Source organism: Felis catus, chromosome D1 (genome assembly GCF_018350175.1).
Source record: "Felis catus isolate Fca126 chromosome D1, F.catus_Fca126_mat1.0, whole genome shotgun sequence".
Classification (NCBI taxonomy): Eukaryota; Metazoa; Chordata; class Mammalia; order Carnivora; family Felidae; genus Felis; species Felis catus.
The window spans coordinates 4,236,551-4,243,270 of record NC_058377.1 but is presented as its reverse complement, the minus strand read 5'-3'; positions in this window follow the sequence as shown (position 1 = coordinate 4,243,270).

Genomic DNA, 6,720 nt, shown 5'->3' with positions numbered 1-6,720 from the left:
TTTTGTTCTCATAAGCCATCAAGTTTATGGGAAAAGAGCAGGTGTGCACACAACAAGTCCCCATTCCCATCTCCCTCGGACCTTGGAGTCTTCCTTCCCTGAGAAAGTCAGGGAAGCTCTGGCATTTCAACCTAGTTGACTGAAGGCAGCCATTGAGTCATTATTACGACCGTTCCCAGTTGCCAAGGCAACACATTAAATCACATTTCCTGCAGGAGGAACCCTGTACCATGTCTGGCCTATCATATGTCACCCTCCTTGGTTTAATACTCTTTGAATCCACTCCCATCCCCAGTCTCCTACCAGTGCGAAGTGGTAATGCCCTGCCACTCCCTGCATGAGCACCTGATCCTGTGTGGACCTGATCCTGTACCCCCATTTGGAGTTCCCTGCCATCCCGTTATCTTCCAGTAAGTAAACACAGATGGTAGACGTGGAGCCTGAAGATCACTGCTCTCTGTCACAATGGTATTGTCTTAGGTGAAGCCATTGAAACCTTTTCTCGAGGGGTTCTGGGGGGTGGGGTAAGACTATTTCCCTCAAATGGGGGTCCAGCAACAAAACACAATACTCCCCTTATGAGGCCCCCTCATACTCCCCTTATGAGGCCATAGATTTTCTGATGTTTTGCCCTTCCTTTCAATCTCTCCTATTTCCTGTGTATACCTCACATACCCAAAACTGACCCCAAACAATCTCTGTAACTGCCCCCTCCCCATGGCCACAGTGACGACTCCACCCGCAATCCTCCAGCATGCTGTCCTCCATCACTCTGTACCAGCACTGGTGGTAACATGAGCAAGTGTGAAATCACCTCTTGCTTCCAACAACCAGTATCCACTTCTGCCCACAAGGAAGTTATCTGTATGTCCACCAGAGAGAAGAGCAGTCCAGTCCCAGAGTCCCATCTTGAGGCAGCTTCCTGAGGCCACTCCAGGTACAAATTACCATTTGTGCACCACTGCGACAGGAGACAGACCGCACACCCAAAGCAGTGAGTGAAGAGCGCTGCAAGGGTAAGGGAACCTCCAGGAGATGGCGGAGAGGGCAAAGCGGCCATGCTAAGCAAAGGCAAGATGTTTCCACTAAGAAGAAGAAGAAAGGAAAAGTGGTTCCTGATCCTGTGAGATTTATCAGGACACAAGGGTCGTGTGGGGGGATGTGATACAGAGGAACATGACTACAGAACCCCCCCGTTATCCATGGGGATATGTCCGGAGACCCCAGGTGGGTGCCTGAAACCACAGACAGTACAAATACTACAGTAGCCATGAAGGGGTGCTGGCTGCATGCCCCCACAATGCCGATGATGGGGTGCAAGTCACTTATGAAGGGGGCAGGCGGCACAACCCTAAATCTCCGATGAAGGGGTGTAAGATGTCCATGATTGGTTGCAGGCAGCACACCCACACCAATGAAAGGGTACAGGACACCGATACAGGGGTGCAGGCAGCTCACGCCTACATGTCCCATAAAGGGGTACTGTCAGTTCACCCCTACATGGCCCACGAAGGGGCACAGACGGCACACCCCTACATGGCCCATGCAGGGGTCCTGGTAGCACACCCCTACATGGCCCATGAAGGGGCACAAGTGTGATGGCCCTACATGGCGGATGAAAGGGTGCAGAAGGGGTGCAAGAGTCACACCCCCTCCATCACCGATATAGGTGTATCAAGGCTGTCCTAGAAGGGTGAAAAATTTGACTTGCATACTGTACTCAGGTGTTAGGGATGCGGTGATGAGCGTTAGTAGGTAGGCTCAGGCACTGGTATATGATCTTAAGATCTGAATATCAAAAATAGACAACTAACTGCCAACTTAATACCAGGTGAATTTCACAATAAAAGCAATAATGCTAGGATGTGCAACAAGAAATATTTGTCCTTGCATAAGCTTCTATCAGAGCAGATAACCAAGGATAGTTAACAATAAGATAAAAATAACCTGAGTATTAATATCAAACCAATTGTGGATCCAACACAGATAGGAAATCAAGGAAAGATTAAAAAAAAAGTAAAAGGAACTCAGCGCACATAAACCCCGCCTGTTTGCCAATCACATCACCTCTAGCATTTCTAGTTACCGAAAACCCCAATCAATGGTAATCCTAACCCTAACTCTTAAGAGACGCGTGCTTCTTCAGCTGTGAAAGGGAAAGGAGCCATTCGTGAAATGTCACATTTAATAGTGGCATCACTACTCCCTTGCTGAGGGGTGGTGCTGCACATGGGTGACCCCCTCCCGAGCAGAGGTTGATGGGGCGCAAGCATACAAACCCTCCCAGAAAGAGTTGTCCAGGCGCAACTCTCAGGCACTGACCGAGGCGCATGCTTGAAACCCACCTGGGGGGGGGGGGGGGCAGTGCGCATGTGTGAACTCCCTTTTGAGCTGAGGGTGGGCAGTACACATGTGTGAAACTCACCCGCGCCGAGGGGGGCAGTGCGCATGCACGAACACCCTCCCCCCCACCCCCGCCCCATGATGGGGGTTGGGGCGCTTGCGTGAACATTCTTCCGTGCTGATGGGGGCAGGGCACATGGTGAACCACCTCCCCGGGGCCAAGGGGGGGCAGTGCGCATGCGTGAACACCCTCCCGCACAGAGGTGCATGTGTGAACGCCCTCTGGAGCTGAGGTTGGCCGCATGTGTGAAACTCACCCAAGCTGAGCGGGGTGGGGCGCTTACGTGAACATTCTTCGGTGTCAAGGGGGGTGGGCGCATGGCTGAACACCCTCCTGCGCCGTGGGAGGCGGGGCGAATGCGTGAACACCTTCCCGGTCCTAGGGTGGATGGGGCGCATGTGTGAACATTCTCTCGCTCTGAGGGGGGTACAAGCGTGACCTACCCTTACCAAAACCCCTAATGGTAATCTTAGCCCTAATGCTTACCTTAATAGGTAACTGCTTCTTCAGCTATGAAAGTGAAAAGTGCCACTCATGAAATGTCACATTTAATAGTGGCATCACTACTCCCTCGCTGAGCAGGGGTGCTGCGCCTGGGTGATGCCTGCTACGCGGAGGGTGGAGGGGCGCATGCGTAAGACGCTCCAGGCAGAGGTGGGGCAGGGCGCATGGTGAACACCTTCCCCCGCAAAGGGGGACGGGGCGCATGGGTAAACGTCCTCCTGCACTGAGGGAGTTGGGACATATGCGTGACCCCCCTCCCGCAACCCCAAGGGTCGGGGAATATGCATTAAGCACCCCCAACCCCAAGGGGGGAGCAACCATGACCTACCCCTTACCCTAACCCCTGATGGTAATTCTTACCCTAACCCTTACCTTAAGAGATTCGTGCTTCTTCAGCTGTGAAAATGAAAAGAGCCATTCATGAAACATCACACTGAATAGTGACATCACTACTCCCTCCCTGAGGGGTGGCTCTGTGCATGGGTGACCCCCCTTCCTGCGCAGAGGGTGACGGAGAGCATGCGTGGAAGGGTCGTTTGGGGAGCTGTGATGCAGAGGAACACGACTACAGAAGCCTCCTCATTACCCGTGGGGATATGTCTGGAGGCCCCAGGTGGGTGCCTGAAACCACATACAGTACAAATACTATAGATACTATGTTTTTTTCCTATACATGCATACCTAAAGTTTCACTTATAAATTAGATAATAGTCGCTAATAATAACTAATGAGTTTAATAATTTGATAATTTAATACGTTTTTTTCCTATACAGGCATACCTATGCTAAAGTTTGATTTATAAAGCATGGTGAGAGATGAACAATATTTGTCTCTAATAATAACTAATAATCTAACAATAATAGTAACTCATGATCAAATAGGGCAATTAAAACCAGATACTGTGATACACGTTCTGGGAATGTGATCTCCCTCTCAGAACTTCTTGTATCAGACTCACCTTCTGCTTGTCAGGATGTGAGATGATAAAATGCCCACAGCAGGATCTGATGGGAGGTGAGCATTGTGACATAATGAGGCTCCTACTGACCTCCTGAGGATTCGTCAGGAGGGTCACTGGTTTCCCAAGGAAGAGGAGCCACAGGGAAGTGCACAGAAGGCCTGCTGCCTGCTCTCCAAACCACTGTCCAGCAGGGAATCAACACCCTGACCGAGTTCCCTTCCCACCCAGTCTTACCAACTCCAACAAGGAAAAGGGGTTCTGTTTAACATAGCGCCTATAGTGAATATGCTTCTGGTGTCCTGAGCAGGTGGAGAATGGAGTTAGAGGGGGAAAGAGTGGCTGGATGGACAGGCTCCCTGTCCCTCCAGCACTGGCAAGAGCACAGGAAGGGTGCAAAGTATCAAAAGAAAAAAGTGGGGGCTGGCCAGGATCGCCCAGGTTCTGGGCCTCCAGTTGCCCAGGGCTCCAGGTCAAGGCCACAAGACTGGCCTCACTCCCAGTGCGTGGGCACTCTCCCGTGGGGCAGCACACTGAGCATTAGGCTCGACTTCTGCTTCTGTGTCCCAGAATGTTTCCTTCCTTCCTTTTCATATTGGTTCCTTTCCAACTTTTCTATGAAAAAATCCTAAAAGAACAGTGACTGTATACTTGTAGGCAAGAAAATTCCTCTGAAGCCCTCCTCTGCCTTTTGGCTTAAAATGTGGGCAAGTTTGTTCGCTTCTTACTAGATCTGTATTGCTTTTACCTAAGAGTCTTTCACAAACTTTGAATGAAATGAATGCCTCCAGAAGGTGTGGAGGTGTAACTGCTAGCACATCACCGCCTACCCCTCAGGGTACCTATGATCTCCTTTGAGAAGTCTGAGATCAGTGAACTCATCATTTGACACTGTTGCCACTTTAAATAACGTACAGAGACCCCAACCTGATGTTTCAGTCCCAAGAGAAAAATCTAGAAGTACAGGACACCACACATCCAGGATGGGAGTGCATACTTAAGTAGTTAAGTGAATAAAATTACAAGTGATAAGAGGTTATCTCTGGAGAGGGAAGGCTTAAGGGGGGAGGGGTGGGAGGTCTTCAGCTGCACCTGTGTGTGAGTGCACGTGGGGCAATCTGAAGTTAATACGGCAAAAGAGCAGTTAAACCTAGAAGCTGAGTTACACACGGGACATTATTTCACAAAATCAGCAAAAGCTACCAATACGAAGGCTCTCGGACCACATCATCCCTGCCCCAGGATGGCTTGCTGTTACAACTTTCATCAGCATACCGCTGAATTTTGCAGAGTGGAGTTCAGACTCTGAATCTAGCCTATCTCGTTTGAATTATTGAGTCCACTATTCAACGGATGCATAATTTTTAAAAAGTTGTTCAACATCACAGTGCTTTTCTTGCCCCATTAGTTAAATGGGAATGATACTATAACCTACTGTAAATGTTATGAGGATCGAATAGCCTGATACTCGTGAGGTGCTTGTGAAGGAAGATAGCTATTCTAATAGAAATACCCTAAGACAAAGAAGCCACTTGATCTTAATTGGATGTATGTCCAAAGACCTCTGCTAACTTCAAATTCACAAACACTATGATGGCATATTTATTTGCCCTATAAAATGAAACCAGCTCCCTTTATATTTCCTTTGAGTACTAGCACATGGAATTGTTTTCAGGAATATTTTTGACCAAAGATGTATGTACCCACATATTCACGTATAAACCTATTTTGTTATCAAGTTCAGGTGGCAATAGTTCAGCCAGTGGGGGCTACTGAGCTACCCCAATCTGATGGGTTTCTGACTTTGAAGCTGAGTAGTAAGGATAGTGTAAAATTTCATTGAAAATTTGATTTCTGAGCTTTACACTGCAATGGACATATGAACATGCACACATGCATAGGTCGATCCATTTTTCAAATCAACCCGTCAGTTCCTATGCAGGGAATAGTTTTCTATTCATAGAAACCAATGAAGCTGTCCCAAGCAGCATATGGTGTAATGCAAATAATGATTTTGGACTCAGCAAAACACGGCTGTGAAGCAACAGCATTGTGGTCCAGCCCAGCCCAGGATTTAACAATCGTCGGGACCAAACACTGGGCTTCAGTGGCAGGGAATGGAGTAATCTGTGTAAGCAGCAGCTGAATCCCTTACACCATCTGCATACGGGGATTCCCCCTTCCTCTCAGAAAATACATCTTCCATGTCCCTTACGCTAGCTAGCATCTGCTACAAAACAAGAGGCAGAGGAAATGGGAAACCAGGGAGTCTAACAGAAGGAGAGGCTAGGGATGCCCTGGTAGGGGGTGGGGGGGGGGCGTATGGGGGGACAGTAAGAGGAGATTCCAGGAATGCAGCTGGGCAACAGCCACAGAAGGCACAAAGTCCAAACCGGACAAAACAGACTGCTCCAGACATGGTTTCTCCCACAAAATGGATGAAGTGGACAGTACGGATTATGTGTGAACATGCATCTCGTAGAGTTTCAGGTGGCATTAGCAAAAAGTGCTTACAACCCTATGCAAACAAAGTCAATTGTCAAGGAAAGAAAACTGCCATCTAGGGCAAGAACAGCCATCGATCCCTGGGCACAGCTTTACATATTCTTAATAAAATGTAAAGGTTCTAAATCAGTCAACAATGTAAGCACTGAATCACATGATTATACTGGGAAGAGGGGGCAGGAAGGGAATATATAATGGACTGGAAACAGAACAAGCTTTTGAAACTAGAAATTAAAAGAATGCCCATGATTGCAAAATCAAGTAAAACAGAAGCATGTTATTCAAAGATATGGTAACAGATAACAAAAAGAGTTTGCTCTGGGGGATAGGAAATGGAAGAATGAGGTCA